Here is a 10,348-nt window from a genome sequence, read left to right as displayed (position 1 = left end):
ATGAGTTTTCCTTTCTTAACCACTACCGTAAAATCAAACTCCAGCAACACAATGAACCATCTTACAATTCGTCGCGTATTGCAAGGTTTGTTTACTAAGTATAAGAGTGCCTGATGATCCACAAAGAATGTGAATTTGTTCGCGAGTAAGTAATGCCGAAATTTCTTTACGGCATATATCATACCCAATCCTTCTCTTTCAGTGGTAGTATAATTATTTTCTGCACTGTTGAGTTGTCTACTAGCATAACTGATTGGAAAATCCATCTTTCCCTCATCTGGTTGTGCTAGTATACAGCCTATTGCAATTGCCGAAGCATCTACATGTACATGGAAGATCTTTGACCAATCTGGTGCTTTTAGAATTGATGCAGATACCAATGCATCTTTTAATTTTTGGAATGACTCCTCACATTCATTTGTCCAAATGAAGAGCATGATTAGACTATACAAGGGTTTTGCTATTACAACGTACATGTAGATAAAACGTCGATAGTATCCACAATGTCCCATAAATGATTGTACCTCTCGTACAGTGTTTGGTCTTGGCAATTCTATGATCACCTTCACCTTGTCTTCATCAGTGCTAATTCCATTAGCCGACACTATGTGGCGTAAGATTTTACCTTGTCGTACCATGAATACGCATTTTTTTGGGTTGAGGCAAATCCTATACATTCTGCATTTTTCGAATACCTTTCTCAGATGATCTATATGGTCTTCTCTCAATAGCGAATAGACACACAAGTCGTCCATGTAAATATCCAAGAATTTTCGCAAGTATTCTTTAAAAGCGTGTGTCATTAATCTCTGAAATGTGGCTGGAGCATTGGTCAAGCCAAATGGCATTACCCTAAACGCATATATGCCCCATTCTGTTGCAAATGCTGTTTTGTATTGATCTTCTAGTTTGACCCCCAATTGGTTATAACCAGAGAATCCGTATATAAAGCTATAGGCTTGCTTGCCAGCTACTCGTTCCAGGACGTGTTCAGTGATAGGTAGAGGGTAGTTGTCTCTTATAGTTGTTGCGTTTACCTTCTTGAGATTTACACACACTCGTAATTTCCCGTTTTTCTTAGGTACCACCACTATCGGGGACACCCAGTCCGTGTGTTTTATCTCATAAATAAATTCAGCCTCCATAGTTTTGTCTATCTCCTCTTTTATCCTTTTGGCGAATGTCTCATTGTACGTGTATGGACGTTGTTTGCTTGGCTTTGCATCAGACTTCAGAGGGATTGAATGTTCACAAATGTTAGGATCCACTCCCTTCAAATCTCTGTACGACCAGGCAAATACATCTCGAAATTCCTTAAGTGTTTTGATCAGTAAGTCCTCCTCTTCTCGACCTAGATCTGTGGCAATGTAAGCAGGTCGAGGATTTTCTCCTGGCTCTGCTAAGTCTATTTTCTTGGCATTCTCTGGCCCGTCGTAGGACTCGTTTGATTTAGGCTCCCTCATTGGTTGTTGAACCACCAATCTTCTTTCCTGAATGGTGTACTTACAATAGTGAGGAGGTACATCTATATTTTTACTCCCATCACTAGCGTTCGTTCCATCGCTACTTTCCATTTCAGTTGTCCATACATTTTTAATTTTTTGTTTCCACTCATTGTATCTCTTTTTCCATTCAATTTTCGTCATAATTGGACTACCATAGACATTCAGTTTTTCTGTTGGAACTCTTTTTTTTGCTTTGCTAGTTTTCTTAGGTTTCAAAAGTCTAGACTTAAATCCTGAGTCTTCCTGACACTTTATCCTTAGCACAATCAACAGCATGAATGTTCATAAGGAAATGTGTCTTACCCTCAAACTCCTGCATGGGTCTCAACCTGGTTGGTGTACTGATGTTGTGTCGTTTACTCTTGTATCTTTTTTGACGTCTCTCATTTTGGTTTGGGAAATTGTAGAAGACGTCATTGTCTTGATCTTGATTGTCGTCTCCCTCTGTATTTACCGACTTCTCCTCATCCGCGTTATCCTTGTTTTCACTTTGATCAGAAGAATCATAAAATTCTTCTCCTTCTTGCTTGATTTCTTTAGTGGGGATGTCCACATAGCCCACTATCTTAATCTCAAGTTTCGTTTTTGTTTTATGGATCCTCGTATTCTCAGTATCTACCTCGTCCTCGTCCTCCTCCACAATTTTGCTTAACATGTAGTATGGTATGATATCGTAGCCATTCTCATCACAAAATTTGATGGGAGTGACTTCATCGACGCATACATCCAATGTAGCTAAAATTTGAGACCATTCTAGGGGTTCGAGTTTCTCTTCAGGAAAAGGTTCTCGTATATAGGCATCGTCTTCCAAGACCCTCTCTAGTGTCCTTTCATCGTGGTCAAATTCACTACATTGAGATGCCCCACACATCCATATCTCTTTTTTCTTACAAAGCCACGCTGGGACTTCTGATCCACTAATGGTGGTTGAGTCAAATTCTTCCACAGGGGTTCTCGTGACATCATGGTAGCTATGATTTTTCATGTTTACGCGTGTAGTAGTTTCAACATGTCTTAGATACAAATAATCATACCCCCAGTCCTGCACCATTTTGAGTTGCCTCATGAACGGCCTACCAAGGATAATTTCATAGTTGTTCTTCTTGCCAAAATCTACTATGGCAAAGGTATGTTCATACTCTATGCCACAAGAAGATACCACGATTGCCTCAAGCAATCCTATAGGCCTTTCTATGTGCCCATCCGCCAGTTGCAATTTCATTCTAGTTGTTCATATTGCTGGTTTTCCACATTTTTCCCATAGCAATTTGGTCTCAATGGCAATGCCAGCTCCACTATCAAGTATTGCCTTGGTTTCTATGCCATTATACTCAACTGGTAGGGTCGTGTTGCCGTCTTCACCCTCACAATACTCTCCTACCTTGTTGAGTGGCACTGGTCTAGTGTTGACTTTCTTCGGTTCTGTGTCATTAAGCTCGGTTTCGAAGACCTTAAGAGACGTCCTTATGCCAAATTTTTCAAGACATTTGCCCACTTCCGTCCACATGCTTGGCCTAATTTTTAACAATTCTGCCAATGTGATTGTACACTTGACCGGAGTGGTCAACAAGTCTGTCAGGATTTTAGTGTCCAATTGATTTGAACCGCCTATTCTCTGAAAAGGTACTCTTCCAATTTTTGATCTTGCCTCATAGTCCCCCATATATGATGGCAAAGTTCTGAGAGGTTGTGGTATGCTATCTTCGGATGCAACTGAACCATTATCCCCTTGAAATGATTTAACGTCCAAATCCCATGGAGTCTTATTCAAGTTTAGCTCCGAGAAAGGCGCTGACTCGACTGTTTTTGTCTCATATTTTTCTTGAGCTTTTCGCACCGTTTCCCATAGCTCTTCAGGCCAATTTTCTTTCACAATAGGCGAATATGGTGGAAAATCTTTCAGTGATTCATCAGTGCTATTAGGTACGTCTTTTGCATCCTCTACATCCGGCAAGGATTTAATGTTTTCTATCTTGCCAGGTATCCTTTGTTCGGTTTTGTGAGGTGTTTCATGGTTTGGTGGTTTGATTACTCTATCTCCCGCTTCCATAGGTGGAGGCTCTAGTAAATCTTGTGTAGTATTAATCAGCTGTTTGCACATCTCTAGTCTCTGTTTTTCTATCTCTGGATATGGATATGTCATCCACCTTTGCTCTAGGGTCTATCTATTCTTCAATCTTGCTTCATATGCTTGCAAGATTGCATCTAAGGGTTCATTGATCTTATCTACCAATACCGACCCTCCTGAGCTTGCACTCTTTGGTCCTTCCGTTGATTTTAGAGAGTCGGACTCTCTTTGCTGTTTAAGTTGTTCTCGAGCTATCGTTAGCTCAGCTTCAAAATCTTTTTGTTTTCGCTCACGTCTAGCTTTCATTTTCGCTCTTCGTTCTTTCCAAGGATTATCACGACTGACACTAGACTTGTCAGTCTTGATTTCTTCTTGATTTTCATCGTTACTCTTGGGCTGATTGTCATTTTTCCTTGCTTGGGCTCTCGTCAAGACCTTAACAGGAATCGGAGTTTCGTTTTCTGACCCTCCACTAGACGGTAGCGCTCCCAATACATTCAAGGTAGTTTTTGCTCCTTTGCTCGGGTTTTTAGGGCAATCAGGGATCAAGTGAGTAATTCCACACTCCGTGCAATATGCGTTGACCCTAATGATTTCTTCATGAGGACAATCCCTCAGTCAATGGTCTCCTCCACACTTGTAGCATGGTCCTTTAGGCTGTTGAGGTGCTCCTAGAGCTCCTCTTTGTTGGTGTGCAATTCCTTGCCCGCTCATGCCTCCGTTGGCTATGAACAACAGTGTTCTTTCATCCAGGCTATATCATCCTTCTCTCGCTGCCTGAAAGGCAGTTGGTGGTCCTGTATTTCCTATCATGCTCCATGGTTCTGGTGTAGAGGTTTCATCCTGTGGATAATAGACAGAGTTTGCCGTATATCCATTGGGATCGTTGTAGTATGCATGCATAGGTACCAAAGCCTTCTCGTCCGACTCAATTACTGTGGGTGTGTATCTTATGCCGATTGGTCATAATCCTGGTAGGGGTGGTTGTTGTCCCAACACTGGTTGTGGTCTTTCTGCACCTACAAGTCCTGGTAGGTTGCCAGTCTGATATCTAGGCATCGGTTGGACTTGAGGAGATGTTGCCTGAGCTTGTGGAGCATATGGTCGTTCTCTCACATATCCCTTGTTATAATAACACTCCTCTGTTCCATGGTTTGTCCATTTTTGTTCAATCGCACACCATTTTGGTTGTTTAGCTTGTGGTTTGGAATACAAGTTAATCTTTTTAAGCACTTCCTCTACAAGCTTCTCTTGGCTTATCGCTACTTCCCCCTTCAGTGTTGTCTTAGCAGACTTGCTCCCGCTTTGTTGTGAGAAAGAATCATCGTCAAGATCCTTGAACTCACCCTCTTTGTAGACCGCACAATTGTCCACAAGGTATAGCGTTTCCTTGGTCAAATCATTCAACGTAGTGCTCCTTTTCATATGTAAGTCCTTTTGAAGATCTGCATTCCTTAGTCCTTGTATAAATATAAGCATAAGTCTGGACTGAATTGGCATTTCTTCCACAGGACAGAACTTAACATATCTTTTTAATCGGAGGGCGGCCTTTCGCACGGACTCTCCATCTTTCGGTTTGAATTTATGGATTTGCGAGACGGTATTATGAGCTATCCCCCTTTGTGAGAATTCCTCGATAAACTCGTCAAACACTTCCTCCATAGAATCAAAGTCTCTTCGCTCCACCGAGTCAAACCATGTAGCCACATTATCCTCTAAGGTTAAACCGAATCCTGCAACTTGGGTAGGAAAGTCTAGCACCTCTTCAGCTATAATTACATGCACAAAGGCTGCTACATGATCTCTTGGATCCTTGCTTCCCGTTGTCAGGAGTTTTTTGGAGCAAGGGATTGCGCATATGTACATATACATGCATGGTGCATCAAATAAAGAATTGCCCATTTTCCAGAGCCAGGTGCTTATGTGGGGCCCACATGTGTACAGGTAGGACACCATGTACATAGTGCATCGATTTTCACTATTACCAGTACCGGTGTGTTTTTTCTACAATAATGAGGAGTTGGTAGCGCGTAAAACTTCTCGAGGAAGCTATCCGCGGGCCGACGACATGAGGTAAGCAAGTGCGTCAGATGGCATCTAGTGGCGTCAGGAGGGCGAACGGGGTCAATACTTGCACGCGGAGAAGTATGGACACAACGTGGGTGTTTGCTTGAGAATTATGCAGAAAGGTCATCATGAGGACCTTTTTTTGGGGCCACTTCACGTGGTGGCGAGATGCATTATTGGAGAAAAGCTGAGTGCCAGGTGTGCGAATGATGCAAAAAGGTGACAACTATGCACTGCGAGGTCAGTTTTTGGCCTGTTCGGGGTCCGTTTGAGGTCATCTAAAAGGCCAAGGGTGCCCAACTAATAAATCTAAGTGTGAGAACTGAAAAAATAGAGAGAAGACTAGAAAAAACGTGGAGAAGAGAGGAAGAACATCCGCAGGTGTGTTTTTTGGGTTTTTGGAGCCTGTTTTGGCCGTAAACTGCTCATCCGAGGTCGCATTTGAGCACTTTGACATTGTAGACTGGGGTTTTGGGCCATTCCGGACGCGATGGCACTGTCCATTTTGCCAAATTCCTCACTCTTTTTCTGTTGTTTTTGCTGTGTAAGTTTCTCCTATGAGCGAAGTTTCTGCTCCAATTTATGATTGTATCTGGCATATTTTACCCATATTGTGTGAGCTGTTTGCCCCATTGGTGTTGGACCAAGCTCATTTGTATCTAATTATCAGAAATTATCCTCTTTTGAGCTGAGTTTTTTGGGTGTGTGTGTGTGTGTGTGTCTGTTTGGAGTGGGCAAGTGGATAGTCTCTCTCCTCTCACTCCAGAGGTGTGTTCCCTGTCTCGGCCAGGTGTGTTGTGTAAGCCGAGTGGTGCCCCCTAGTGTGTGTGTGTATCTTCCCAAGAGTGTGTGTCGGGTCGTTATAGAGGCGCTGTGTGTGTTTTCATCCCGCTCACATTCTTTTGGCGCCCCCACTGAGGATCTTCTTCGAGTACCTTCTTCTTCGAGCTTCGAGCTTCAAGCTTCGAGATTCGGGATTACAGGTTACAGGTTACAAGTTACAGGGACATATACAGGTATAGGTAGCTGGAGTACAGTGATATACTAGCAGTGATGTCACTTGCAGTTGTTCTGGGTATGCATCATTTGGCGCCTGTTTGAGCGCATTGTTTGTTGGTATTGTACGTTACTTGTGGGAACTACCATTGTACGCCTTTGTGGAGCCATATTTGGTTTTATTTGGCAGTCCCAGCCATTTCTGAGACTTGGTCTGGAAGATAGTCATTTCTGAGACTTGACTATATGCGAGTTGCATTCGCCTTCGTGTGAGGGTCGATACCGTGAGGTTTTTATTGATCTGGGGGATTCTCAAATGTGGAGATCCTTTTGGTGATACAGGTAGTTGGAGCACCCTTTTTGTGACATCGCCATAGGCTATGTACTAGTGAGTCCTACTTGATGCTCGGGTTCTATTGTTGACAGTTTATGCATACATAGACAGTCTATATTTTGGGTTCCTACTGCTCTACTTCTGGGGAAACTCTGTCGAAATTTTCCAAAGTTATGATGGCTGGTTTTTTGGTATTTTGAGCCATTTATGCTGTTATGCTGCTGAAATTTTGGCAAAATCAGAGGATAAGACAGGTGTGCCTTCTTGGGAGCTGCATAGTTGGCTTTAATGGATGATCAAAATGGCCCTCAGTTCACTCCTTTTCATTTAACTCAAAGAATTCAGATTAATGTTCATGTGTCCAGGAAGATCTTTTTCCAGCAACGCATAGTCTTTATGTTCAGGCCAAGAAGATTACGAGAGATCTTGGAATGTCCTTTGCCTGTTGTGATTCCGATGATCAACTATGAAAACTCATTTGATGTGCATGTGTTTGTCCTTATCTGATGTTGATCTCCATTGAAGTTTTTGGGAATTGAGTCAGTTAACAGTCTTGGGTTCTTGCACGTGTGTTCAAAGGGGTTCTCAAAGCATTGTAACTTGGGTAACCATGGCTTTCTCTTATCCGGAATTTCATGGAAGAAGTGGTGAAGATGCGGAAGACTTTCTGGAGCAAGTCGAGGTGGCATGCATAAGCAACAATATGTGTGATGAGGAGAAGATTTTGAGGCTATTTGGATTGCTTTTGAAAGATGAGTCCTGTGTTTGGTTCATGGATTTGGAAGCTAAAGAAGCAGTGGCTTCTTCTTATGGTTTGAGTCTTGACAAGTTTATAGAAGCTTTTTTAGAGCGTTTCCAGGTTTTTGAAGATGCAAATGCAGTATGGAATGAGCTCAATGCTCTTAAGCAAGGTTCTTGTCAAGGTGTTGATGCCTATGTACAAGGTTTTACAGATTTATGGACTCGTTGGTGTGTTGCTCTTAAGGATGAGACCCCCCCTTGTTCATTGAAGAAAAGTTTTTTTGTTGATGGTTTGTCACCTTGGTTGCGGTTCGAAGTTGAGTTGAAGAGGCCCGAGTCTTTTGAAGATGCAGTATGCATTGCAAAGCACAAGGAATGGAAGTTTAAGCGTCTTGAGGAACATGGTATCAGTACAGGTATGCATGTGCAAAATGGATTTGACATGGAAGATGAAGTTAAGCCTAAGCAGGTGAAAAGTAGCCTATCCTATGATGTTTCTCATTTCTTCCCAAGGTCTATTGTGAAGCGTAAAGAGGTCTTGCAGGTTGACAGGTTTATGGAAGAGCCTAAAGAGGTGAGTAATGCTTTGGATACAGGATTGAAAATTCTTGAAGAGGATGCATTGGCTACTTGTGTACCTTGTGATTCTAGGTGTGAGTGTGAGGTCGAGGTTATTTATGATGAGCACGTATATTTGGATACTAGTTCCTTGGGAATTAGGGAAGAGGGCAAGGTTGAGAGCCATTTTGTGGATTTGTTGGATGTGGATCCTGTTTTGAAGCCATATTTTGATGCATGTGCAGTGATTGAACCGATTTGTGAGCATGCTTGTGGTTTAGAGCAGGGATCTGTATTCTTGGAGACTGATGAACCCATGCTAGAAGCTATGGATAGTGGTGCTAGACATGATTATGATGTGGATAAAGTTATGTGTGATGATGAGTATGCTTATGATGATGAGAAGGGGTTTGGCATATATGAGTCCAATCTCAGCTATGTGGATGCCTATGCCAGGGATATGTGTGTTGGAGGGATACTTTTGTGCTTTGGATATCAACAACTTTACCTTCACACAATGCTTTTAGCTACTTGGGTGCATGATTTGTAGGTTGTTTCTATGGCTGGTGAAGCCAAGATGCCAGGTGATGAGTCACTTGAGTTGTCTCTATCGGTTCGGTTGAATGTGGCATGCAATATTTATGCTTTTGGAACTCCGGACAGGGCGGATGTGTTAGTTGAATATACCTATGGTGCATTTTGGTTGATTGTTGACAAATGTAGGTGTGGTGTTATGATGCTTCTTGTGAATCAGGCGATATGCCTTTGGCCTTTTGATCCAGGTGGAATGAGCATCTACTAGTGCTGCTGCTGAGCATGAATGCTCTAGCAGGCTAGGGGGTGGGCAAATTATGTCAGGAGTTTTTTGGAGCAAGGTATTGCGCATATGTACATATACATGCATGGTGCATCAAATAAAGAATTGCCCATTTTCCAGAGCCAAGTGGTTATGTGGGGCCCACATGTGTACAGGTAGGACACCATGTACATAGTGCATCGATTTTCACTATTACCAGTACCGGTGTGTTTTTTCTACAATAATGAGGAGTTGGTAGCACGTAAAACTTCTCGAGGAAGTTATCCGCGGGCCGACGACATGAGGCAAGCAAGTGCGTCAGATGGCATCTAGTGGCGTCAGGAGGGCGAACGGGGTCAATACTTGCACGCGGAGAAGTATGGACACAACGTGGGTGTTTGCTTGTGAGAATTATGCAGAAAGGTCATCATGAGGACCTTTTTTTGGAGCCACTTCACGTGGTGGCGAGATGCATTATTGGAAAAAAGTTGAGTGCCAGGTGTGCGAATGATGCAAAAAGGTGACAACTATGCACTGCGAGGTCAGTTTTTGGCCTGTTCGGGGTCCGTTTGAGGTCATCTAAAAGGCCAAGGGTGCCCAACTAATAAATCTAAGTGTGGGAACTGAGAAAACAGAGAGAAGACCAGAAAAAACGTTCCTCACTCTTTTTCTGCTATTTTTGCTGTGTAAGTTTCTCCTATGAGCGAAGTTTCTGCTCCAATTTGTGATTGTATCTGGCATATTTTACTCATATTGTGTGAGCTGTTTGCCCCATTGGTGTTGGACCAAGCTCATTTGTATCTAATTATCAGAAATTATCCTCTTTTGAGCTGAGTTTTTTGGGTGTGTGTGTGTGTGTGTCTGTTTGGAGTGGGCAAGTGGATAGTCTCTCTCCTCTCACTCCAGAGGTGTGTTCCTTGTCTCGGCCAGGTGTGTTGTGTAAGCCGAGTGGTGCCCCCTAGTGTGTGTGTGTGTGTGTGTGTGTGTGTGTATCTTCCCAAGAGTGTGTGTCGGGTCGTTATAGAGGCGCTGTGTGTGTTTTCATCCCGCTCACACCGTATATTTCTTGTTTATCCATTTTTGCACTTGAGAAGGTCTAATTCTATGATGGTCTCCAAATCTCATCATGGGATCTCCCCGTCGTAGTCGATATACCTCCTCTTGTCTTCTGTAGTGGCCAGGTTCTTCTCCCAATGGTGCTCCTAATCCATAATTTCTAATAGCTCTCGGCAGAGATGGTTCATCTCTCCGAACTCGTTCTCATGGTGTTCTTCCAAGCTTAG

The sequence above is a fragment of the Adiantum capillus-veneris genome, chromosome 13 (assembly GCF_014529385.1).
Source record: "Adiantum capillus-veneris isolate H3 chromosome 13, ASM1452938v2, whole genome shotgun sequence".
NCBI lineage: Eukaryota > Viridiplantae > Streptophyta > Polypodiopsida > Polypodiales > Pteridaceae > Adiantum > Adiantum capillus-veneris.
The sequence above is the reverse complement of the archived record's forward strand: the minus strand, read 5'-3'. Positions refer to the sequence as shown.